This window comes from Corvus brachyrhynchos, unplaced genomic scaffold (genome assembly GCF_000691975.1).
Source record: "Corvus brachyrhynchos isolate BGI_N302 unplaced genomic scaffold, ASM69197v1 scaffold220, whole genome shotgun sequence".
Lineage (NCBI taxonomy): Eukaryota > Metazoa > Chordata > Aves > Passeriformes > Corvidae > Corvus > Corvus brachyrhynchos.
The window spans coordinates 3,337,152-3,364,933 of record NW_008236209.1 but is presented as its reverse complement, the minus strand read 5'-3'; the positions used below and the strand labels follow the sequence as shown (position 1 = coordinate 3,364,933).

Sequence of the window (27,782 nt, the reverse complement as noted above, 5' to 3'; positions counted from 1 at the left end):
TGAAATTTTGCATCTGCAAACATTTACCCTGCTCACGTGGATCACTCAGAGCCGAGAAACTTCAAGTGAAGAGAGAAAGTTACACTCAGCACCGCACACAAGGTTCAGCCTTGGCCTCTTCAGATATATCTGTAAGAGACTGAGAGAATTTATCCTACAGCAGAAATTGTATTATGTCATGAAGTACTAAACAAACTGTTTCTTCTTGTACAAGAGAGGTTATAAACCATACTGCCTAAATATTAATCAGTTTGGGGTTGCACATGTAAATTATCCCCCCAGATGTCTCCAGGAAGCAGAGATGCTCGAGAAGGCAAAGCTTCCTCACGTACAAATAAGAAGGAGCAGGACGATCTGCAAAACCTCATAGATATTTTAATTTGGTGTTGGTGCAGAATGCTCAAATAGGCAGGAAAAACCTTCCACGATGACAATATTCAGAGTGTTTTCTGAAATGTCAGAAACAAACATTAAATATATCAACAATATTTCAATGTAACTATGCAAAACTGGCAGAGCATTCAAAGAATGCCTCGAGAGGAAGGAAACCAAATGTTCTACTTTCATCAAAACAAGACAATAACTCATTTCAAAAGTGTAATTTCGAGGAGATGCAACAAATGCTCAGAAAACAGTATTATGGGTTTAGTAAAATATGTGAGATATTTTCTGCAAAATCTAAAAATTATAATTTCCTCAGTAAGGGATCAAATTACCATTCTCATTCAGAGTAATAACAAAGAGCTTCAATATTACATGTCAAAACAAACTTACTTTGCACATTCAACCTAATTTTATTTCCCTGTTTGTTTGGATTTTTCCCTTGAATATTGAAAATGCACCTTGGAAACTTGTCACTTTTTATACTGAGTACAAAATAAAGAATTCAAAACAAACCCAGTCCCACTGTGAGTTTTGGCATTACACACTGGGTCTAAAATTATTAAAGAGGTAACAATAGTGTAATTATTAGTTATATTTTGGAATAATATTTTAATAATATCATTCAGCAGGTTATAGGTTAGAGCTTTATTGTGAGAAATAATCCTGAAGAGCAGATTATGACTGCTAATTTGAGTGTCACCTGAAATGGAAAAAAAAAATTTCCTCATATCTTCCTGATTTGCTATTTTTCTATGTCTTTAGGTCAAACTGGAAAAAAATCCTAACTTTTCATTAATTTTGTAGCTTGTAAGTAATGAAGGTTTATATGGAAATGGAAACTGAGCAGACCAGAACTGCCTCTTTTGTGGCATTTCAATCTGGCCTGAAAATAAAGATTTTAGGTGTGAAGCTCTTCAGAGAACTTGCCCATTACAGCATTTATTTTCATATTAATATTTTTAACTTCATACTTTCAATGTGCCAAGAATAGCCATTTTAACTGAAAATAAATATTGACCTAAATCATAAGATATGGGTTTCCAGATCCACAGTCCTATTTACCCTATCAAACAGAGAGCAATCACTCTGCAAATTAATTTATAGGTAAAATAATTATGCTGCCCTATATCTTTCATAAAGGTCCTAATTCAAAGAATTTTGCGTTTTCCTTCTATTTAAGAAGTTATTTGTGAACAACAGTTAATTATTAACAAGGAACCGTTATATTTACTTAAAAAGCCTCTCAGCAAGCATCTAAACCAGGATCAAAGTGAGGTGAGGAAATAGAACTCTTAAATCAACAACTGCAAAATAATTTGTTCATTTTCATGTTATGTGAAAGAAGAAGTGTGGAAGTGCAAGATTTGAGTCAGTTTTCTGGTGTCCAAAGTTCAGCAAGTATGGCCTATTTACAGACATTTTTGTCTCTCTCAAATGTAGGTTTTTCTCTTTTTTCCCCTTTTTTTTTTAATATTATATCTGTGCAAGGTCCTCATATTGTTTGAATCAAATACTTGTTTCCCCCCTCACACCTTAGTTTTGTTTTGTTTGGTTGGTTTTTTTTCTTTTGCCTTATAATGAAGTGTTTTGATCCATCAGAAACAAAAATCCCAGGACAGATTAAAATGGAACAAGATATTTATTTGCTCTGACTTGGCATAAAGTGAAGCATGTGAAATTAAATCCTGCATTAACATGAGAGCAATACACGCCTCAGCATGGATTTAAACACAGTGGATCTTGTATTTCTTTTGTTGCCAAATCCTTTTAAAATGGTATTTTAGGACAGCAAATATTTAATAGGATAAAATGCTACAAAAGAAACAACATTTAAAATAAGAATAATGAAACTCTAGGGAAAAATCTCTGCACCACACAAAGCTATTTGACTTCTGGCTAATATTTATCTATTATTTCCATGGGCTGTAGAAAGAATCAAGTTATGAATTAGTAACAGGATGATTATTTCTACATAAAACACGTCTAGGAAGCTGGAAAAGCACAAAACCTTTTCTGCATTCTGCCTGAGTCAATATTCCTTTTTTTCACACATTTCAAGAGCATTTCAATGGTAATGGACATAAGTACAACACTGGACTGAGCACCAAAACCAACAACGAGCAAACTCCTAGGAAAAAATGCACAGCAATATCCATTCAAATTCATCAGCACTTCTGTTCCTATCGAAAACTTCTGAAATATTGATTAATTCTTTCTGTTTGCTCTTTCATATCCCAAAAACAGAGCTCTTTCCCCTTGACAACTGACCATGCTTTAGTGCTGAGTTGCCACGCTCTGGAGGGGAAGAGCTTTGCCTCTGGCAAGAACCCTTCAAAGAGTGTTTGACCCCCACCTGAGTAACCCCTGTGGGCAGGATGACAAGGAGCTCCCATTTCACACAGCTCTCTTGACATACATACATACATACATGTATAAGCACAAAATGCGTCTATAAATCTGAATTAACACTGGGAAGAGCAGCTATGAGTGCTGATATCTGACTGGAGCTATCTGGATGTTAAGAATCTGCTCTGAGTTAGTCGTGATCAGAGGAAAGAAAAAAGCACCTGGAAGTAATGTCTGAGGTAAAATGAACCCCCCCAGGAGGCAGGTGGAGCTCATGTGGTGCCATGGGGAAGTCCAGATGATTAACTCAGACAGACATCTCACCTTGAGATGGGCTAAGAACCCAGCTGAAATGAAAGCCAAAGCTGCTACCCCCAATATCATTCTAAAATTAACATGTATCTTCTGATTAAACTCAAGATTAACTTGTATTTTTCATTTAAAATTCAATTTAAAACTCAACAGCTTTATTATTCTAGAATGATAAATCAGTTATTTTAGTTATTCAGTTTGATGCCAATTCTACTTCCTATCCAGCAAGAAATTGTGGAATATATGTTATTAGTACTTGTATTGCTCTGCTGCAATCCTGCTGGCTGTAACCTTAAAAGGATAGTTCTGTGCAGGACATGGCCTCAGTAGGAGCTGGGAATGACAAATTAAATATCATGCTTTAGGAAGCCAGAGGTAGGATTCACATTTGTAGAAAGACTAAAATAGATTAAAACATAGTGCAGTTAAAAGTGAGAAGTGCACTAATAATCAGCTACTCATTTTTCAGAGGAAAAACAAATAGGAAAGAAACACCTCAGCTGTTAAACAACAAATAAGACTGTGTGGAGAAAAAGCAAAAATTGAGTGCAGGGGCAGTGGTTATGGTACAGTCACAGTTCTGACTCCATCACCTGGTCCCTGGGTTCAGCCAGGCAGAGCTGTACGAGGTCCAGCCCCCAGTGCTGGAAGGAGCAGAGAGGGGACAGGCAGCACTTGGCCTTACCAAGGCAGCACAGCCTCAGAACGCAGCAAACTCTTCATGCATGTCAGTGGAACAGACAAAATGATGAGTTTTGTCTCTGAATCAATTCATATGTGCAACAAACCACACACAATTTCAGAGAAAATAATCTGGTTTCAGATGCCTCCACAAAAGCTGAATCTGCCAGAAGAGTGCTGTGCTGGAGGTCTGTTGGTGGCTTCACTAAGCTGTGTTTATGTTGACAGGTCACAGTCTATTGCTTGATATTTTTTCCTGATTAAAAATGTTTTGTCATGAAAACATCTCTATGAATTATATTCTCTCAGTCACAAAGTTAAAAACCCCCTCTTAAATAGCATTCCCATTGGCTTTCCTGGACGGGATGCAATGCCACCCTATCAAACATAGGCACAGGTGTAAGGAGGGACTTTAGTCCATGGCTCTTCTGTCTGGTCTTGCCAGGAAGCTTTGGAATCAAATTCCAACTTTCCACTATTAAAGCTCAAAGGAGAAAATACAACTAAAAACACTAAACCAGTATGATGGAGTGAATAAGGCACATTTTCCTGGGCTGGCACAGTGGCACACTCCTTCAGAGCAGGCTGTGGAATTCTGGAATCCCCTCACTGCCTCCCGAGAAAGAACCCAGAGTTGTAAGAATCAGCTGTGCCTTAATCTTTCCTTTTCTTATATTTCCTTCCTGTGAGCAAATGGAGAGTGGGATTTTCTTTCTGCATTCATGTATTGGTAAAACCTATATTTAAAACGGATTTTGAGGATTTCTGCTCAGTGCAATTGGCTATAATTCAGCACACCCTTAAATCTGAGACAACTTCTCCAGAGTTCAGTCAATAAAACAGCTCCTGGCGAGCAGCAGAAACCTGCATTCCCAGCTCAGTGAGCTGTCAGTAAGAAATGGAGGTTATTAGATGCCTGTGTTATTAGAGATTACACAAGTGGCAGAGAAAATGACATCCAATTCATGTTGCTCCTCAACTCTGATATTCCCCTCTCTGCAGTCCTTGTGAACACGTACAGATAAAAATTCAGTTGGCTTGGAAGACAAAATAAGGATTGTATGTGACCAATATTAATGAAACCTAAGAAAATGATGAGACCAGAAACCTATTTCCCAAGACTTCAATATGATTCTTTAATATCGCATTTCATTTTTAATATAGCACTTACATTATTCTGAATGAGATTACTGCATCATATCTGCTTTTAAGGCTTCCAAAAGCAAAAAGACAGAAAAGCCATTTTTCCCGTGTGCTCTGCTTTTGGGATGTAGAAACACTTACTGAGAAAAAAAAAAAAAAAAAGAGATTTCTTTGTCTTCCCGTGTGGTGAGACCTCCATAGTCACCTAGATTCCTTTTTGAAGACAGTAGGTAGATTGACTATTCACAAAATTTAATGAAAACACATGGTTAAAAAGGAAAATCAGGAATTCCTGAGCCGCCTTCTGGCCAGTGCCCTTCTCCCATCTTATTTTTCTGAAGTATCATTCCTTGGAAACCTCATCAAAACTTTATATACTATATATACCTCTTGCAGAAAGAGGCAAAAACCAATCCAAACCCCACCTAAAACACACACAACCTTTTTGTGTGTGCATTTTATTCATTAATTTGTGGGATCCACTGCTGCAGTGTTCTAGGCCACACGGTAAGTGGATTTTTAAAAGCAAACATTTACACTGAGGGCAGGCGTGATGCTGAAAGTTAGAAAGAACAATTCCAGGAATGTTTTCTTTGGGAACTTCTAAATTCAAAACCTGAAGCTCTAACTGAGCTTCCTGATGCAAGAACTTGCACCCAGGTGTAAACCTGAATGTTGTTTTCCAAGTTACGAGCTAAATTCAAGTGTGGGGAGGAGAGGAAAGGGAATTTTCTCTTCAAATGTAGTACCTGCTACATAACTCCAGCATTTCCTTCATCTGAAACAGATGAGTTTGATAATGATAAAGTAAACTGAACTGAATGTGCTATGGAATTAATAACACCTGATCTCTAAAAAAAGGGGGTTTATGGGATTATGATTCCTAGATGTAAATATCTGTTAAAAAAAACCAAACATACAAAAAAACCCCTAAAACAAACAAACAAACAAAAACCCAGCAGATGCTGCTATCAAAAAAGAATAATTTGGCTGTTTCACGTGACATCAATCAAAGCACTTTTTTAAACATGCCCAAAGTAACCAGTGCTCATACATTACAAGCTGATACCAGGGGAGTGCACGGTGAATGTGTAAAAGATGATAAACTGTGAAGGAAAGGTTCAGTTCTGGCCTTTCCTGCATGCCTTTGGAAAGGAACAAAACACCAGAAATAATTGATATACTCCCTTCTATGAGTGTAGTGGGGGCTGGGGCACTACTCTTGTTTTTGCCTCGCTCCCCCAGCCTGTGGCTTTGACAAAACTGTGAACACTTTGATATTAGAAAACCAGGTAGACATGAAACATCATAGAGGAAAAATAAAAATCTGATGAAAAAGGAAATAAAATAAGTAACTCAATCTGCCTAGGGAAAATTATTGAATTAACATACATATATAAAGAATTCAAATCATGAGTAACTGTGTTTTTGCTTATTTTTGGAACCTTTCATCCTATTATAAATATGGCTATGCTTAGTTAAGTTTGAAAGCACACTTATAAGGAGAAGATGAAAAAACTGCAGTTATCACCCATAATAAATTATTTTAGATGCCTAAAAAGCCTGTAGGACCAATACAAAATTATGGTATCAGAAATTTTTGAGCAATGACTTACAAACAGAAAGTGAAGAGTTATACAGTAATAATCAAAAAACATTGTAAGGGGCATAATGCATACAATAAAAAATAAATGAGAAACATATATTTGTGGGAGAAAAATACTCTGGAAAGAGAATAAACTGAAGGAAAGTTTTATCTTTTCCAAGCTAAATATAATTTTTGTTCTCTGAAAGAATAGCATAACAATAGTTAGAGACCACCACGTTCCTGAGGCCAGATTGTACCTGATATTAACATAAGTGTACCCTCTACAATCCAAATCCAGCAAAGATCTAAATCTGTTCCTCAGCCTCAGTGACAAGTGAGTTTCTACTTCATTCGAGCTTATATATCAGCATTAGGAGTAGACACAAAATTAACTTATATGTTTGGTTACTTAGAAAACAGGTCAAACCTTCTTTATGTAACCTGCACAGATGAAAAAAAAAAAAGAGACTAAACCAGTAAACCCCAATAAAAGTGGTTTCAAATCAACTGGGTACTTATTAATTAAATTATTGAAATTATTATTAATTACTTGTTATTATTAACAGACGCAGTGAACTGGCAACAGATGGTGTGATAGAGTGAAAAAGAGATTAATTTCATACATTCACTTTTGGCAGTCCTGCTGCCCAACCAGACCATCTGTGGCACATTAGGAATGTTCGAAGCTGCACCATACATATTGCAAAGATGATACAAATTACTGGACTCTTTGCTTCTCCAGTCCAAAACCCATTCATCCCTCGTGATGGCAGAATTTTAAACAAAGAAGTTTTTATAATATACATTCTGCCCTCTGCTCTGCCATCGTTTCCACGGCACTGCAGAGATTCTCCAGGATCTCTGCGGGATTTCAGCTGAGCTGCACTTTGCAGTGTGTGAGTGACCTCAAGTTCTTGCTCACAGCACATTCTCCACTGCCAACAGGAGTTTAAATTTCCAAGTTGGGAATCATCTTTACTTTCCTTTTTCCAAGTGAGAATTCCTAATCTGTTTGCAGAAAACTGATAAGGGGATGAATGTCATTGTCCCTGATGGTTCTTACAATTTTGGTTCATGACAGCATTTAACAACTGGACATTTGGTTCTTTTTCCTTCTGCTTTGGGTTTTTTCTATCATATTTTTAAATGATTTCATAAAAACTGACATTTAATCCAGCCAATCCATCTCCATAACCCTCTTCACCTTTGCTACAAATATATGTATATCACACAGAGATGAAATCCTTTATTTAACACATTTTCAATGTTAAAAATTTAATTTTAATGGACATATACACACCAGTAAAACAGGGTTTGGAACACAGAAATATGCTCAGAAATCTAGATTTCCATAGAATGGGTTCATCGATGTAATGTGATCATTTTAGGGGAAATTTTAATTGACTGGGTAAAAGACTAATGACATCTGTTTCCAGTGAAGTAGTCAAGGTTTTTTAGTGCAAGTCTGTTTTCTAAATTGTCCTAGATAGTTTGTCCTAGATAACAGACACAAATCCATCTGCCATGGCCATCAGAGGACCTAAAATTGCGACTTGTAAAAACAAGGAATGAGGAGCTGGATTTCAGTGACCCAAAATGTGCGAGTCACAAACACATAGAGATATTCTGCTGCTCCTCCTCAGCGTTCCATCCAGGAAGGGAGGAAGGAATGGGCTAACAGAACATGTGATCGTTTTGTGAGTCTGGAATTTATTGCTGCATTTCTCACGTGATTTTTAGAAATGCTTTCACAGAAGTAAAGAGATGTCCAAGCAGCAGTGCAGACTACTCAGTCTTTCTAAACAACAGATGAAAAATGCCTCATGTCACTTTTTTCACTGTCTCCCTCCAGTCTCTTCCCTTTACACCATATTTTTCTTCCATCATTTTTTACTCCTCCCTCTTCTCAGTTCAGTTCTAGAGGATCTAGAGGCAAAGCAGCTCTCACAAGACCTCTGTGAACTCCTTACTAGAACGACCTTATAGACAATTACCTGAGACGAGGTCGTTGTGTGAGCCTGAAAGGACCATGTGTTCCATCTTTCCCACCTCAGCAGCGGGTGTAGGAAGTGGATTTAACACAGAAACTACTCTCATCTGCTTTGTTCTTTTCCCTCTGCTTCATGCACATTTAGCTTGGCAGCAAAAGGCTTCAAATCAAAGAAACCCCAGTCTTTCTCTTATTTCTCCATTGGAAGAGTCAATTCTACAACCATCCCTACTGTCAAAGTGGGACAAAGGAAGAGAATTAAGGAAAGCTTTGTACTTAGTCCATATAAAAGCTTGCATTAGTTGAAGGAAGAGAGATGCTATTAAAGTGTAAATTCTGTTACAAAAGTCCTAAGATTTTAGCAGCTTTGGTTTTATTTATCTTTAATAAAATAATATATTTTACGCAAACATATTTGCCATGAAAATATAGTCGTTAAATGGTTTATCAGAATCTCTAATTTTGCCTATTATGTTAGAATTGACAGATTTTTAAGAAAGTGTTTTTATTTGTTCTCAGTTTATAAGGCAGCACATAGAATTCCAGTGGTACATCTCTCTGTTCTCTTTTATTACTGTTAAGGAAAACCTGAAAATATAAGAGCCAAGAAAACAATTGAAAGAAAAAAAGGTTTTCATTTTCTCCACGCTATTTCTTGGTATTAAATAGGAATCAAACTGAAAAATACAAGAATTTAGCAAGGTATTAATTTCAAATATACTGGACAGTGAATTTTATTTAAAACAGTGAAATGCCTAAGCTGAACATAGGAGATTGATTGAGCTCTTTCCAGGAGACATTTGAGTTCTCAGGTAAATTCTCTCTGTTTCTTTAGGAAAGGAGCCCCCCAAAAGCTCTGGTTATGAGAAGGTGACTGCTCTTGCAGTCTGATCCCCCTTTTATTTTCTGAGTATTTCCAAGAAAAGGGCATTTTTCCTGAATTTCCTACTGTGACAGGTACATATGGTACATATAAGCAAATACATGTTGAAGTTTATTGAGAGCTGTGTCCTAGAAAAACAATTCTGCCATGAAAGCAAAATATTTTTCATCCACGTTGTTTAGGAGAATCAAAACAAAATCTCATGCAATGGAATTTTAGGGCCAAACCTAATTTCTCTTTGGATCTAAACCAAAAATATAGTCTAAGCTTTTGCTCTTTTCATTAGACTTTAGAACAAGACTGTTTTGCAGGTTAAAGTTAATTGCAAAATTCTTTGAAATGAAACAGCAATACCCAACTAAAAGCTCAATTCTTTCACCGTGTGCTTTCAATTTCCTTCCTCCTTCATTTCTGACTGAACCCATGTCTTGAATTTAGTTTGAACTCACAGATTCTTTTGATTCTCTTGAAACTTCGTTTTGTTTGCAAATGAGTTGCTCAAGCAAATTGTATGCCCCAAGTATAAAATGTATTCACTTACAGACTGCACTTCCTACCAAGCAATTAACTCTTTGTTCAGGGAAGCATGATGGCTTTCAGCTCTCTCGGTAGCACCTTCTTTTTAGCTGCTTCATCTCAAGAGCCCAGCAACCTCTGAAAGGCACAGTGACACCATCTATCAGCCATTCCCACCTCCTCCTCCTTCCAATCTTCCTCCATGTGTTCTTTTCATGCTTTGGAGCATCTCTGATTCACACAGTAATGTCTGCTTGACCTTGACTCTGTACATTAGATTTTCATCCCTTGTCTTGTTTCCTCAACATCCTTTCTCACGTCATTTCAGCTGTGCTTTCTGTTCTGTGCAGTGCCAGGACATGCAAATGCTTGATTGGTTTGGCACCATAATTGTGTAAGGTGGTTGCTCTTCAGTGACTGACAAAGAGGGAACAAATATCTCAGGGACAGGGTGGAAGCATTCAGAACTCCAGAGTTCCTGGAAACAGCCACAGTAAGGCCAAACAGTAAAATTTAATTCCCAGACATGTAGATATTTCACAGATAACCACAAGGACAATTTGCCTTCCCGAAGTCAGGAAGTCACATTACTTACAGCCTTTTTGACTGCTAGTTCCAGCCCTAATACTACAGTATTAGTAAACCAGGAGTATTTCATTGGTATAAAAGTAGTTCACAAACAGCTAGAGATTAGCTCATTTTCTCAACAATCTTTTTTAAATTCCTGCTTCTAACTGGCTGGGAGACTGCCACACAAGCAACAAGCACCTGCATTAATTCCTAGAATCAAAGAAGTGAAGCAATAAATATGCAGCAACAAAAACTGCTTGGTCAAAATCTGAGATCACAAACTTTGGGAGACCTTTTTGTACTTTCCCTGCATAGGTGGCTCCCTCCACAGCACAAAAAGGTGACACCTTTTTGTCCCTTTCCTACCCAGTCACTGGCCTTTAATGTGGCACTTCACAGTGCTTTCCCCCGATAACCTCACTGTTTCTTAGTTTATAACCCCAAATATCTGTAATTTGTCAGTAATTCTACACTACCTGTTTGCAAGATTTGTTTTCTATTTTCCATATATGTTTAGTGACCAAAAAGATACCAGGTTGGCCACCAAGATACTCAGAGCCCACTGTGCCAGCCAGTCACAAAATAATGTTTTGGTGGTTTATTAGTTTATTCCCTAAATCAAAACTTATTTTCATTATCATACAAAGTTTCTGTTCCATATTGGTTCTGCAGCCATCAAGGAAACCAAATCTAAGCTAAATGAGTAATTGGATTTGACACAGCTGTCCTAATCCATTATATTGACATCAGTATTTTAGGGAAGAGATGCTTGTTAGGACAGTGAGTGACCTGAGCAGAATGTCTCCCTTAGATAATTAAATTTTGCCCATATAGATGATGTGAACCTGGGCAGGGTGTTTTCATGTTCCATCCTAAGGCAGCTGAGTACCTTGGTTGTATATTGTAACTATTCTTGCACAGATGAATAAGGAATTCATAATTCGATTTATAATGGAGGAAATCAGTCTGGTGTTAGAGACACTCACTGGTACTGCAGGATGTTATTGCTAAGGCAAGCCTGATAATTTTGCAGCACTACCAGTTGGGAAAGTATTTTCAATAAATATTTTAAAGTATTAAGTGTTATTCTAATGGACATAGAAGGGCCAAAGCGATCTCACCATCTCCTGTAAACCTTTCCAAATCTGCCCTCCCTTTTCCTCCCTCTAAGGTTGGTTTTACTGCTTAGGGGGACACAAGGTGATGCGTGAGCTGGACTGAGAGCAGGGTCTGGGAGATCAGACAAAATTTGGGACAGGGAGTTTGCAGGGCCTTTAGTCAGTGCCCAGACTATCTGGCTGATTAAGTTTTGGTTTTTTCGAGAGAGATTGGATGGGTTTTTTCACAGAGGAAATTTATTCAGTAAACTCTAACAGCCCCCTTGAAGAACCTGTCAAGTTCTCCTCTTATTCTTAGCAGAAAGTTCACTGCCATACATTCCACTTATAATTCTTCCCACATGCTCGTATACATTCTTTATCTCCCTTAAAATTCCTCACTTTCTTTCAGTTATTTCTTTATCACTCTAATTTCTACCTTAAATTTTAGAGCACAGACCTGGTTAGGCACATGGATATTCACTTAGCCTAAAACTAAGGAAATAAAAGTTCCAAAGACACAAATGGATTTTATACCTATGGTTCTTCCAACTTTGAAATAGCTTCTAAAAAAAACCCTTAGAGCCATGATTAGAGAAGCGACTATGGAAAAAGTTTGTTAATTCAAGGGAAATCAAAATAATTTCAAAAGAAAGGTGTACACCAATTGATTTCTCATATTTTGAGCGTAGAGCTCATTATTGGCCCTGCTGTACAACCCTGTTCTACAGTGATTTGGGGGATATAAAATCAGGAATTCTGTTTCTGTCTCTAGCATCCGCTGCCTGCATGGTCCCATACAAACAGCACAACCCCTTTGGAACATGAAAGCAAAACTGTACATTATGTGCACCTGAAAAGAAACAGCGGCTTAGTGGGATCTTTGCTGTTTATATAAGCATCTAAAAGAGAGAGGCAACACTCAGATTTTATTCCTTTTCTCATATATGCTGTTCTCCCTCATCAAACACTTCAAAAAACTGAAACTTTCTGTCTTCTAATATAAATGGCTCCTACTGGGAAGCTACTTTTTCTAAATGTGTTCAAAACAGATCATTAGCAAGTTTGCAAGGAAAACCTATGTAAAGCTTCAAGATTTTATTTCCCAAGAAAATATATTTTACTCTCTCATTCTCAATTGGTATTTAAAAAAGAGCCTTTTTTTTTTTTTTCATTCCACTTCCCTCCCCACAAAATAAATGTAATAAAAAAAAGAGAGAACAGTCAAGATCACAGAACAAACATATTCGTATCCTCAACTCAGACTAGAGACATCCTCCCTTGACTTCTAGTGTGGGACAGAGTTTTCCTGGAGTTAAATCCTAGACAGGCTACACCACAACCCTCCTGAGCTGGACCCTGACAACTGCAGGGCTTGAACATTCTAAATTTGTTACTTCAGAACACCAGCAAAATGGCAAAAGATGAATATTGACAACTGTAAACTGCAGGGCATGTGCCATTAACATTGCTTGGCTGTTTGATAGAAATGGCCAGGGGCACATTTTGTAGAAAAATAAACCTTTGCATCTTTTGGCACTTTTCCTGTTCTTTCCTATTTAGTACAAATTGACTTATTCCCTTGGTACACAAAAGGAATATTTTTTTGCATAATAAAAAAAACCCACTTGCATATTTCCTGTTGCTGGTTTGTGTGGGGTTTTTGTGTGTTTGTTTTTTAATGGTTTGGGGTTTTGTTTCATTCTCCCCCCCCCCACTAACAAAAAAGAATAACCTTAAATCAACCATAAATAAACCAGTGAAATGCAGGAAAATGTCCTATTCCCTTTCACTCCTGATTTTGGTAACATGAAGTTTAAGGCTAGGGCTGTTTTGGTGAAGTTAGAGTGAAAGTTATCCTGGTCTTCTTTAAAGCACAAAATAAATGAAGTTGCTATCAGTTTTAGAGTTGTACACAGACATTTATTTGATTCACACATCTAAGGTAGTCTTTTCTTGTGACAGATGGATTCAAACTCTAAACTTTCTATTATTCTGAGATGGCCCTTGCTATTGTGCAGCAGGCTGCACTTACAGCATCTATTACCACAAGATGCCTTTAACAAAATACATCCATCAAGAAAAAAGTGGCAGATCTGCACCAAAGGATTTCCAGGATGAGAATACAAGAGGCACCAGTATTCCAACAAGATTTGTTAGGTTCCTTGAAATATTTTTCTCTTCTTAAATATCTGGTTTTTATAAACCGGCTTTGCATTTTCATAGGTACTTCCACATCCCTTTGTAAAAACATGTCCTCTGATCTTACAATTATCTACCAAGTGGCTGATAATTTAAATGATAACTTTACAGATATTCTAATTCTTTAACCCCTTCTGACAGTCACAGAATCACAGAATGGTTCGTGAAGGGATCTGAAAGCCCATCCAGTCCCACCCCCCTGCCATGGGCAGGGACACCTTCCACTGTCCCAGGCTGCTCCAAGCCCTGTCCAGCCTGGCCCTGGGCACTTGTAGGGATCCAGGGGCAGCCACAGCTGCTCTGGGCACCCTGTGCCAGGGCCCCCCCACCCTCACAGGGAAGATTTTTTTTTCCAAATCAAATCTAAACCTCCTCTTTCTCAGTTTGACATCCAACGAGACAGCAGTGCAGAGACTGAAGGCTATGGATTAAGTTTTCTGTTGTACCTTTGCCACTCATGGTCTGCAAAGATACTGACTGGTGCAGTATTTACCTCCTCAGTTAATCCTGCTTCTCTTGGGAGTTTGTGTAGGAGTTACATGATCTGGCAGTTATATAATCTGGCAGCTACATTAACAAGTAAATAAGATGCTATACCCAGTTTAGTGCAAGAAAAAGTTTTTCACTTCCAAGTATCAAGATGGTCAGAACTGATTTAGAGGAGGAATCAGGGTGGTTTGAAAGCCACAAAGTAAAACAAGGGAAGATAAAAAGTAGCCCATCCTCACTGGATTCCCTTATTTCACAGTGAGTCACCTGTGTCTCTCTGTTTCTGACCAATTTGATTCCTTCCTCATTTTTATACCTGTAACAACATTCTTTATCTTGCATCTTTGTCTGTCAAAGGCCAACCCCCAAACTAGATATTGTTTCCTTATCTCAGAAGCTCACCTCCCTGATATGCAACAGAGGAGGGGAAACAACATATTGTGTCACAGCCTGGCACTGAGCACTGCTCTCTTCAAAAGGAGCTGTCCAAGCTTGCTGTTTTTGCAAGTGACTGCTCCAACCAGATATAAAAACGCACACTGAAGTATGATATGAATATTAAAGTGACATAACCTTTACCTGGTTAATGCCATTATTTATTAAACTTTGGCAGACAAATTGATGCCAGGTTCAGGGATTGCTCGGACCAATCTGAGTGATACTCAGAGGCCAACAGAATCCAGTGAGGCTCAAGCTGTGTTGAGAAAATGGATGTCCAAGGATTCAGATGCACTGTGTGTGTCCAGGAAGACATAATGAGGAACTTCAGATAAGGCTCATCGGCACGGTAGCTCCCAAGAATGTTTTTCCTTTGTTTCCATAAGTCACCCTCACAGACAGAGGAAATGGGATACATTAGACAAGTCAGAAAAAGAGGTAGTAACTGAAATTTTGGTTAAGATCTGAGTCTACCATAGAAAAGCAACGTGGAAGTCTGTGCTACACCCAGGAAAGAAACAAAAACAAGTTTCTGGCTTTTCAGATCCCAGTTCTCAAAGTTACAGTCAAGCCTTTCCCATGTTTTGCCCATCTGTCTAATGGGCTCTAAGCCTAGCCAGCACTGGAATGGAGTCAGTGTCATTATCCCCTTGCTGTAATTGGCATGGCAGGATGGAGCAGCATGTACAGCCTTCTCCTGGTGGGAGAGAAAGAGGGAAGCGAAGCCGAAGCAAGTGAGCCAGATGTCACAGAGACCCTAAGAAGTGTGCTGGCATCCAGAGGAGGAGTGAGCAAGCTGTCTGCTTTTGCTACACAGAAGCTGTTTCTCCCTGTCCTCCACTGGCTTTGTTTTTCCCAATGCCCGTGACTTTGTTCTTCTTGTTGGTTTCGTACTTCTAACCAAAGCCAGTGTATTTTAGTAAGTGTGAGCATGAAACATTCCACTGGTGATGTCCCTTTCCCTTTTCATGTGCTAGACACTGATGTTAGCAGGAGATTGTGAGGGAACAAGATGGTTTAAATAGCAATACAGGAGCATGAAAGAAAGAACAGGGTTTAATAAAAAATGAACGACCACTTTTGTTTTGACAGCTTCTTCATCTCTGTCAGGCTTTCTTTGTTTTATGTCTCTAAGAAAGCCAGATCCCACTATAGCTGTAAGAGAAAACAATTCATACTTGGTCTTTAGACCAAAGAAACTGGTCCAAGAAGCAGGAGGAAGAGATTATTTCAGTTTTGTGGGATGTAGTACAATAGGCCCTGATCTACAGTAGAACTTTGAAGGTTGAGTGTCCATGCTTGAATCAAACCATTTCCTAAGTTGGATGAATCTTGGGGCTGCAGTGTGCCTTGATCTGCGGCAACCACCTGGCTAAACCCACAGCTCTCCCAGACCTACTGCTGGTTTTTACCCTCCTCCCACTCCTTGATGCTGTCTAGGTAGGTCAGAGTGCTTCCAGGAGCCCAGCCAGCATGGAGATGTAGGACACCACTAGAGCAGATCTGAGCTGACCTTAAAACAAACCCAACAAAACCCCCAAACAAAACAAAAGAAGAAATTTTATTGCAATTTCCTTGATAGTTCTGTATGAAACAGTGCTTTTGGTTTCTTCCTCTTTCAGATTTCAGTTCTAGTGTGTAACACCAAGAGTCTGTTTCAGATCTCAGCACAAGTGTGACATCCACAAGCATTTAAACAATCCCAGAGTCCTCAGTCCAGAATTTACAGTGTTTCCATCAGCGTTTCTCCAGAATCAAAGGTGAAAGAGAATTAAATATGTTCCAGATGGAGTGGACTTTAGCTAAAGAGGAAAAGTCAGAAGCTTAAACCATATGATAGACCTAGAGGCAATTCCAAAGCTGCCAGGAGCTGCCTTTGGAGTCTGCCAAGGAGACAGATGCTCATGCCAACAGTGCAGAGATTGGCATCATTTATATCACATCGGCTCTCCTGCTGTCACAGTGCCACAGAGCAAAGCACCAAGTCAGACAGTTAATATTTAGAAAAGAGCAGTCACACTGCATACATTTAGATCATATATCCAGGAACAGTTTTCATATTCTATTTACCCTTTTGGATCTTAAGAATGAAAGCATGATCTTATCTTGTGCTCCTATAAAGCTCTTAATGAAAGCTTCGTGTGCACAGCAAAGCAGAAAGTAAAACTAAACCTTCAGATTTTATACCTGTGCAAAACTTTGGGATGAGTAGTGATTATGTAAATGATATTAATGTGAAAATTAGATCTTCCACTTATAAATGAATTATTCACAGGAATGTGTTGGGGTTTTTTCCTCCTTGTTTTCACTTTACAAAATCTGAATAAAAAGTGCAAAACTGAAGAGTTATAAACACACAATACTTACCTAAAAGCTGCTGTTCTTTTAGTGGATTCACACATTGTTCCTAACTTCATGCTCTGCCACTTGGAACATCTTTCTGTCTGAGAATGAGTTCTGCTCTGTGTGGAGCATCCAGTCTAACCTTAGGCATCCAGCAGCATACAACTGTACAGATGTATTACAGCAAATATTCACATTACACGCTGTGGCATGGCATTTGAACAAGTGCAAACTCTTGCATGGAATTTTGGACACAAACTGGTTCAAGCTTGCCTTGTTCGGAGATCACTGTGCTGAGACTTCAGGTTTGATCACGCCGTCTGTTGAGAGCTCCCAGTTTCATGGGTTTCTCTGAATATACCTAATCATCATCTAAATCCAGCTTTAGAGCAAAAGTTCTAAACAAAGTGGGGTGCAAATGCATGAAAATCATTGTCCTGGCACACAGTAAAACAGTGACTTCAAAAAAAGAGCACTGCAGCTCTGAAATACTTCCCTATCAGAAGGATTAACTTTGTTCTCTACAGAGACCACACCATAAAATGTGTTAAAATCTACCTCTCCCTGATTGAGAGCCCGAATAAACATTGACAATTATTTAACAGCTGTTTAGGCAACATGTTTACATATCCTGGGGACTGTGCCATCCAAATATTGTGATTTCATTAAGGAGCTTTGCCCTCAAGAAGCTCAGGGATTGAGACTTCTGAGGGCCCCAGAGCAATGTGATAATATTCCTGCCGTGTTACCTGGGTTTCACAAGGGGTTGATCTCAGGCAACCTTGCAGATGGTTTACAACTGCACAAGTCCTCAGCAACATGGCAAAGGAGTATGGTCCTGAGGAAAAAACATAAAAACAAATGTATCAGCTCTCTGTCAGACACTGCACAAACAGCAACAGCACAGGGTTGTTTATATGAGGACTTTCTGATGCATTTCCTTGGCTTTTTTTTCCCTAACCACCAAATACTCATTAGAAATCCTGTGTTCTCCATGCATCAGAAAAATCAGCATCTTCACACCAATGTGTTCTTGCTGAATGCTGGCATTCCCTTCACATGCCATGGAAAAATACAGGTTTGCTGCCAAGTTCTCCATCTCTTCCTGAGGAACTAACTGAACCTAACCTGCTAACTTCCTAAAAAGCTCTAGCAAAGCATCTGCATCCCGCTTCCCTCATGGCCACACATTTTGCTCTTAAATCCCTGTACACTCTTGAGAGTCCTTTGATAGCATTTAAAATATGCATTTCAGTTCCTCAGGCAGATCAGCACAAGCTCTCAGAGTGAACTGTGACTGCAGAGCTGCGTGGCTGTGCCAGCTGGAGCCCAGATAAGGCCTTCCCAGGGTTTATCAACACTTGGGAGAGGCAAAGGAGTGGTTTCAAGAACTGCACTCAAGAATTGGGGAGGTCAGATAATCTTGAGCAAGGTATGTTTGGGATTAATATTTTTGGGATGAATAGCTCTCCTCATCTGCCAGCACAGATCTCACTTCAGACACAATATACGTCTCACTTTATATTAAAATATATATTCACTCAGTCTCAGCACTCAGATTTTTTCCCCTCGAGATATTCTTTACAGCATATGCACCATTCTGAATGCAAAAAGTATTTAAATCAAATATATATTTTGCAAACACTGTAAATGTATAAAATCTGGTTTTAATTACATATACATAACATACTTGAAAAGAATGTAACATTATATTTGCTTAATCCAATCAATTTATATTCAGCTCCTTTAATGCGGCAGAAGTTATAAATGAGTGGATTTAATCTCTCCAGAATGCACATTATCATTCTTTACAAATGGTACTGTCCTTAAAAACCACAATATTTTCTCCAGTACTAAATATGAAACTAATAGTTCTCTTTGCTAAAATTAACATCTGTTTTCTTCATGAAAGCAAACTAAAAAGCTTATTTGTGTTTCAGGAATTGTGTCTTTCTGCTCTCAATCACACCAGTGAAAGGAGACATTTGGCTGTCGCTTCAACTTTCTTATGTCTCACATCTAATTCTAAATTTTTCAGCATTTGAAAAGTACAAGTACTACAAAAAAAAAAAAAAAAAAAAAAAAAAAAACAAAAACCACCAAGCAAGTGAAAAGCAGAGAGGATGCTATCCGTAATACCTGTGGTGTGGAACAGATCAGTGTCATGGAAATAAAGAAAAAAAAAAGATACTAAAAAGGCAATTCAGGTACTTCTGGGGTTTTTTCTGATTGCAAGGCTAAGAAAACATTAAACAAGACTGATTTAAATATAAAACAATATTTTTTTTTTTTCATTTTTCCTGTGGAATTAATTGCCATGTGGGCTAGAAATAAAAGTACGTGTGTGTTGAAACTGGATAGAAAACAATCAGAATGGAATGAATTACAAAGGTGTAAATTGATAGAAACTTCTGCAAAAAGATGTGACCCATCAGTCACTGATCACAAAAGATTCCCATAAGTGCTATAGAGTATATTTATTCTGAAATACATAGAACTGGTAACTGCCAGACAAAGCACTGAAAGAGAAGCACTGCTGGTGGATGATTATGTTAATTTAAACTGATTTTGGGGTGGTAAGTGGAAGAAGAGTCAGTGAAAGTCACAACACCCTTTTTTCCATAAAGTCACAAATAATTTTCCTTTTGTCAATAGGTGACCCAGAGTATTTACAGTCCTTAAACAGCCCCACATTTCAGTCTGATCTGTAATTGACAATATCAAAAGAGGGAGTTTAAGGGAGGGGTTTGCCCAGTTTCATTATTGAACCCTTTATCAGAGCAGCTTTATTCCCAAGTCTGCACTCCATGCACAAATTTTAGCTTTGCAATCACGACCTGGGTCATTGCTGGGGCAGGAAAAACATCTCCAGTGCTGTGACACGGCCTCTCCTCTCCTCTCAGTCAGCACCACAGGAGCACCCGGGCAAGGCTGCTTGGCTCCAGGGACTGGGACCTCCTTGCTCCCCTGCTCATCTCTCTGAGCAGGTATTGAGCACTCTGGGCAGACAGGCACTTGTGGAGAGTTCTTAACGAATGTCCACAGATAAGGCCCCGAGGTCACTCCAATCCAAGAGGTAAACAAGTCCAGAAAGTGAATTAAACATTATAGCCATTCCTACCTTCCTTCTTCTTCCCATTATCACACAGATAAACAAAAGCAAAAACCTCTGACTGAGGCAGAGCCAAAGTTCCCTGAGATCATTCTCCTTTCTCCACGAGCAGCCACAAAGGGATGTCCTGTGATGAGGGGGAGCCAGGCCAAGCACACACAGCCCTTCCCTTCCAGGCACTCTTGGCCCCCAACCATTTCCAGCTCAGGAACCGGCTTGGCTCCACATTGTCTCTGATAACTGTCCCAGGACTTCCTGGGCATGACCTTGCCTGGCTGCTTCTGAGGCACTACAAACGTAGCCAGGAACTAGAAATGACAGCTTTTGTAGCTTCTGAGATTACAGCTATAAAGCATTTGAGTGTGAGTAAATCCTTGCCAAACTCTGACCCCTACCTAAGCAACAAGTGTAAATAAGGTAGGTCCTGCTAGTCGGAAAAGTCTAAGTCTGGTGTTTCCTTATTTCATGTTCTCATTGCTCCTTGCACTGCACCTGAAGAACTGTGTCCTCAGGCAGACCAAGAGCCCTCATTCTGTTATATATAAATCAGAACAAACCAGATTTCCCAGATCTGCTTTTGTGCAATTATGATGCAGGACCTCTAAATTACAGACAATTTTCTCAAGTCTTAGGTTGCTGCTGCTCAATAAGAGGTTTAAACAGCATAACAGTGCACATGTAATATAAATAAGTTACCATATTTAGAAGACGAAAGCCTTTGAGGAGATAATAGTTTAAAATACATATTTGAGGAAGATATTTACTACAACAACAAAGAACTTGTAGCTTGTTATTACTGGTGTGGGAGGTAATTAGAATTGAAGGGTATTTCTGCTGTTTTACTGAGGATAGTAAATTCTACACAAAGCTACAAAGTTTCAGTTGCCAAACTATTTGTACAACAAGATAATTTTTTAGGAATTCCTAGGAGGCAAAAAAAGAAAAAAACAAAAAAAAAAAAAGAAAGGAGCTCAGACTGTCTAATCAAAATATGAGACTCCCAGCAGGAGAAGAAAACTTCAACCTTCCAGATATAAAACATATTACAAAGCATTCACACTTGAGCAATTGATAGGATGGTTTAGAGAGACAGCCATGCAGTCAGCACAATGGATAACCCTGGGGAAAAGAAGTATATGAAATTTCTGTCCCTTGAGGTATTCATTTGCTGAGGCTGGAGGAGCAAAGATCCAGAGCTTCTGACCATTAAGACTTCCAAAAAAAAAATATTAGTTCATACAAAGAAAAGGTTTTAGTCAGTATTTCCTTATGAATTTTCAAAAGGAAAAATCTCATTTTTAATAATAGAACATACCAAGTTATCTTATTTTAATCGAGGTGTTACTGCACTCTGTTAGAAATCGTGACTGATCTTTTCATTTGTAAAGTACAACATGGTTTTTCAGCAGATATTGGCAATTCTTTCGGGCCCAATGCAAAGACAAAAGCTTTTCTGTTGCCTCCACAGGTTTTGTATTAGGCCTTTAGTAAACTGAAATGAAACAAAATCCCAGAACACTCACACACGTTGCCATTTATCAAACAGCCAACAAAAACTGCAGCAGCAATCTGAGTCCCAGGCTTTCTGTCATTTCCAGAGAAATAACTTCCAAGTGGAATGCAGGATCAAATTCAAACACTCATTGTACAATAGAGGGAAGAAATATGACATAGCACTGGGCATGCTATGAGCAATAGGAATATTAACTGTGGTCAGACAGGGAAAGTGTGTAGCTCTCTTTCTATATAAAACCCTCAAGTGAACCAAAATACTTTCTGATGTCAGATGCTGGCAGCTGTATGACTGAAGTAGCTTTTTTTTTTTTAATCTCAAGGTTAGCCAATACATTTTAAAATTTAAATAAAAATTCCCTTTTGCCAAAAAAGTTAAACCTCCTTATTCTAATTATTGGAGATATTCTCCTTCCATGCTGATGCACACATCATTCCCACTTCACTCCTGTAGGATTCTTGTCACCCACCTTTGATGGAAGAAAGGGAAGGAATGTAAGAATTTAAGAACAGATGCAAACCACAAGCAGGTCCCTGTGGGAAAGTCTGAACACTTGAAGAAAGAAATATGCAGAGACATGCAAATTTTCTCCATTTGAAGAAGAATTTAGGATTTAGGAATGAAGACCAGATGCTACTCAGTCAGGATTCCTAAACTTGCATTAGGAGTTAAAACTTTGAAAAGAACCCTGTTTCAACTTTTAATTAGGGATGGTTCCACTGGTCCACTGTATTTGAAACTCATTAGATAAATTATTTAATAGTGCCCAAAGACAGAAAATGAAAGATTATTGTTATTACAGCAACTGGCACAGAAAAAGGGATACACATACCCACATCAGCCAGTCTGGATCGGGGTCAAATCACTGAAGTTGTACTCAATATTATTTACTACTCTATTAATATAATAGAGTAGTAAATACCTGCCCTAAAACAAAGATTTTCCTTATTTAGGTTTTCAACCCTTTTAAAATTATATTGCTTAAAAGCATGAGGCTATTTGGATTCTCACAAGAGCAAAAATCTCTTCATCTAGGATAGTTTAAAGAAGATGATAAAAAGTTCTTAATAGTTTTTGTCTGCTCATATCTTCATTTTTACTCTAATAAAATATTTAACCAAAGAAATTCAATAACTCCACATAGTACACGCCCTAGAGAAATCACTGGAAACAAATATCACTGCATTTCTGTTGTACAGTATTTGTAAGATTAATTAAGATTAAAATTTAGGATGAAATGCTTCCAGCTAATTTATTTTTCTCTCCACATACTATGATTTCTACATTATGATTAAAGTCCTTTTGCCATCCTTTAAAGCTGAAGCCTGGGAGAAGCTATTCTCTGACTCTGAGTTTATGAATCCAAAATAATGAAATCATGTCTTTTCTTGTTTTAAAGCCTGCTTGATCTCTGAGGATGGGAAAGGAAAATCAGTGGGCCTTTACTGTACAGCTTTCAAAAGAAGACACAGAAAGTGAGAGATCAGATGCTTGATAACTGGAGGATTGCCAGGGAAGCATCCATATGGCTCTCCAGATAATGTATGAGTGCCATGGAAGTTTTTCTTTGATTGGAAAGCCGACAGTTTCAGATGCTGCCCTCGCTCCCTGGAACTTGCATTAATAAGACTGAAATCAGAACGAGTTTCCTGTGCAAAACACATCCTCATTTGGCCACGAGATCACAATGTTCATCAGAGTTCTCCAGGCTCTTCACAAGTCAAGAAATTCATCTTGCTGTAGGAATAAGCTGTCCCTGGAAAGGCCACAGCATGGAAGCAAGGAAGGTTTGACTCTGCTAAATGCGATGGAAATATGTTCAGGTTTAAGCACTGGTTCTACAGCGAGGTGTTTGTTTCCTGCAGCTGTTTGCAGCACGGGCCAATATCAATTTATTTTAGGAGTCCCTTGGGTCTTAAATGACAGATCAAATGCATTGTTCAATTTTGCAAGTGAAAACGGGCCCAGTCTGACCCTATTTTGACACTTCAGTGTCACAAGAGCATGAGGGATGTCAGTGGGATTTGGGAGTGTTTATATCCCTGGAAATCCCCGTGCAGGAACTTCAGGTGAAAGGAGGAATATGTTTGAGGAAGGTGAGGGGATCTTGGCATTACTGTTCATCCTGATGGTGGGATCAAATCTGTTTGTGGATATCTTTTAAGAGCTCTAATGTCCAAGCTGTCAGCTTGCTTCGACATTGGGCTTCGGTGAGATTGTTTTACAGCTGCTCAGGAGGGCAAAGAGCTGATTTCCCACATCTTAAAAACTCCTAATTTCCGGAATGAACATACTATTTACTAGATAACACTTTCATGCCTGCATTTTTAAGCTGAATACCATTTTTTACTACCCAGACCTCTATCCATACATACAGATGTCCCAGAAGTAGAGACAGTAGCAAAGATTATTTGCATTTCAGGCATTTTTTTGAGATTATAGGAGTAAGAATGCAATACCTTATTCCAAACAAAGAGTTTAAATGTGATTAAGTGGAAAATTAATGAATATAGCAGCATCCAGGTGACATATTGACTTAAAATTCAGCCCTTTTAGAGATCATGTTTGAAAAATTAAATCTCTGCTACCTCTAGCTGACTAAGTTTATGATTTTTCTTTGGTCTATGCTTTAGATTCAGATGGTGTATCAAATACAATTCATCCTTTTTAAAAATCCAATCATTTTTGTTAGAAACAAATCCAATTTTTTTATTAATCTCTCAAATATGTCAAATGGATTTTTAATTGAGAAGTAATTGCATTTTGCCTTATACAGTCATTGCTGATTTCATAAGCTTATCATCAATCCTGTGGTGATTTCTCACCTGATAAAGAAATAACGTTATCTAATTAATCACATTTTGTAATAACAAATCTCCTATTTAGAGGTACAACGATTAGATTTGGGAAATGCCAGGAAAACAAGAAAATTATTCCCCAAGGTAGAGGGATTGTAGGTTCTACTTGAAAGGAAGACACACAGTTTGCAAAGTTGATTAATTAGTTTTAAGAGGATCTCAAAAAGCTCAGTACTTTGAAGTCTGCAATCAGTTTGGAAAGAAAAATATATCTGTGCTACAAAGATACCTTGTACCAACTTTCAAAATATTATCTGTGGCAAAACACAGCATTTGCTTTGCTATATGAAAAACCTGTTTTCACTTTTGGAGACACAGTATGATAAATTTTGGCAAGCTGAGTGATTTCCTGTCTCTGATGCATTTGGCAAGGCAGAAATGCTAAATAAGAAGCTTGCCTTGAATTTACATCCTCCCTCCACACAGTTTCAGCTGCAGCAGCTGAGAGTAAAGGAGATGCTGGTTCAAGTGAGAAGTCTTTTTGGACAAGAGTCTGCAATGAATCACACTTAAAATACGTGGTCACTCTCCACCATGTGCATATTTTTATCATTCCTATTAGACAGCCAAAAAAATTTTAAAAATCTCTATAGAGCTCATTTTGAGACCTGTGGCAGAGATGAATAGAGAGTTGAAATGGATGATTTGAAGCTGACAACCTCAGCAAACTGTGCTTCAGAGCAACTGTGAGCAACACAGCTGTGGCATCATGCTGAAAATATCCCCCCATCTGAACATATGTACAAACCTCGAGGAGGAACGATGTCCTGGGGGGAAAAGACAGGAAAAGAACACTGAATTCTGACAGGGTATCTGAAAAGTCTTTTCAGTATAGAAGATCAAGAATCCTCCTCTAAAGAAGCAAAAATAGAGTCACAGACAGAGTAGAGGCTGATTTCACGAAGCTGTTTTGAACTTCTATTTCCCCTTTCTAAGGGTACAATTTGAATAAAAACAACTTTTCTGCCTAAATCAATCAAATAAAATACTAAATGTACACGAAGAAGATTTCAAATGAGTATCTAGAAGAGCAATAAAACTTTATGGATCAATAGTTTTCTATCATTTGCCTATTGGAAAAGGTCTTTGATAAAAGGACTCCTTATTTTGCCCAGCAGCTGCCCTGTGAGTTGAGTTGTTCAGCAGTAACCACATGAAAAGAAAATGAGATTGCAACTTATTTTTACTTGTTTAGTACCTTTTCAAAGATCTACCCTTCTCCCTAATATGACATCTAGTTAATTGAAGAATAATAAGCAGCAGCCTGAATTCCTTAGACTATTATTAATTTTGTTTTTCTCTGCTGCTATTTGGAAATCTGCCTTTTCTCACTTCCAGAATTCTCCAAATTTTTTTTACTTCTTCAACTCTTTCAATGCAAGGCCCATCAGCCCATCTTGACAAGCTGACCTTCCCTCAGAATGCAGGACCCTGCTCTTAGGGGATACAGCAAGGCTGTACCATTTATGTGCTGTACCTCTGGAATTTCATAGCCTACAAAACTTTCCTTGCCTGCTCTCAGGATTAAGCCCTCCTTAGCAGGAATTGCACAGATCTTCCTCATACACCACCATCAAAATTTCCACTACTGAAAACAATTTTCATCATCAGCCAAATGTCAATCAATAGGAAATGGACATAATAGATAATTCCAGTTATACAAGTTCTAGAGTCAGCACGGCCCTCGATTCCAAAACTGCTTTTGGGTACTTTGTTTCTACACTAATGAAGCTCTCAAACCAATAATTTCATCCAAGAACTCATCATGTTTTTTCCAAAATCCATTTCTGACTGTTTAATCCTAAACATATTTTTCTTTCAACCTCTTCCATTTCGAGGGCAAACTCCTTAGCAAGATCATAGAATTGTTTATAGTTCTAATGTTAATTAATTCAATAGATTGTCAAATACATATGCAAAGTAAAATTCTTCCCTTAAATGAAGTCTGGGACTTTGTAGCTCATCACTGAGTGGAGGCCAAGACTGTCAGTCACAAAACTCCTTCTGGCCTCTCTTCTATGCCTAGAAGAATTCTCCCAAGGCAGAATAAATGTTGCCATTAACACTCCCAGGCAGGTGCCCATGGATTTGAGAGGCTCCATAACTATCTTATATTACAAAGCCTCACAAGGTTTCTTCTTTGTCCTCTGAAATTTACTCTTTCTTTAAACTAAAGATAGACTTGTCATTATAAAACATCTTCCTCTTACCCCTCCAAGTCATTCCTTAGTCTACAAGACACTATTAAAAATCTGTGCAATTCGAAATATGACAGCAGCTTTCATATTTTGGAGGAAAAACGGAAGTGTCACAGATGTAATTTTTTCTGCTATCTGCACTCCTATCTGATTATTTCAGCTGATTGTGAAAACAAGAAAAATAATTTTTATAGAAATTCTTCAAAATACTAAATTTGCTTTTTATACATTATAACTTGACTGGATTTAAAGTCCTAATATATCAATTCTCTAAACAAAGCTGGCCTTAAATAAAACTTTTCCTCTGCTTTGCAACACAGTTTTAAAGAAAATCATCTTTTCACTACTTGTCACAAGGAGGGTTTATCTGTGAAATATTTATTCCTTTTCTTCCTGATTATTTCACTATCCCTAAAAAGAAGTATTCATGCAACATTATTTCAGTTAATGTAATCTGCAAATTCCTGCTATATTTCATTCCACCAAGTAAACATTCCTTGACTTTCCCTCTCGTGTCACACACTCCAGCAGCTGTGTCCTTGATGAATCTGGATATAAATTACTTATGATATGTTAGCATTCATCATATCTGCTAATTTTAAACTTTCTCTTCTCAATTCAAACAACTCTGCATTCAGCTATTCCTGATACCCATTTATTGGCAAATACAGTAGTCCCTGGCAGCTGGCAGTAGGAATTATACCTATTTATCCTGGGAATGGAAGAGTGGTTGAAAAGCAGACAGAGATGACAGAGGTGACTGTGAGAACTGTAATAAGGGCTCGAATTTCTGGACAATTAATCAATTTATGTTGCTGTTAGGCAGCAGAGTCTTAATAAATGTATTTTTCTAAACTTAGAAAAATAAAAGGCAGCTCTCAGGTTCTCCATACACACAGCTAATCCTGGTGCTCCTGCTGTTTAACAGCCAGGCCTGTGCTTTAAATGCTCTTCTCAATAACCTCCCACCCTCTCTGCTACTACAGTCACAGGCACTGCACTCACCCCTCAGCTGAAACGATTGAACATCAGGTGTGAGGTCCTGGCTGAAAACAGAAGGGAATCATCTCCATCCAGGATTGCCAGTCTGCTCCAAGTTCTCCTGGGTGCCAACACCTG

The 27,782-nt window shown here is 38.2% G+C and overlaps 1 long non-coding RNA gene across 1 annotated transcript; it reads right to left on the bottom strand.

Moving 5' to 3' along the window:
- Positions 1–27,776, bottom strand: LOC108448538. Its single transcript, XR_001864438.1, has 3 exons — positions 27,669–27,776; positions 17,732–17,820; positions 1–139 (listed from the first exon to the last, which is right to left on the bottom strand). It is a non-coding gene; the product is annotated as an uncharacterized LOC108448538 (long non-coding RNA).
- Between the last annotated feature and the right edge of the window lie 6 nt (positions 27,777–27,782).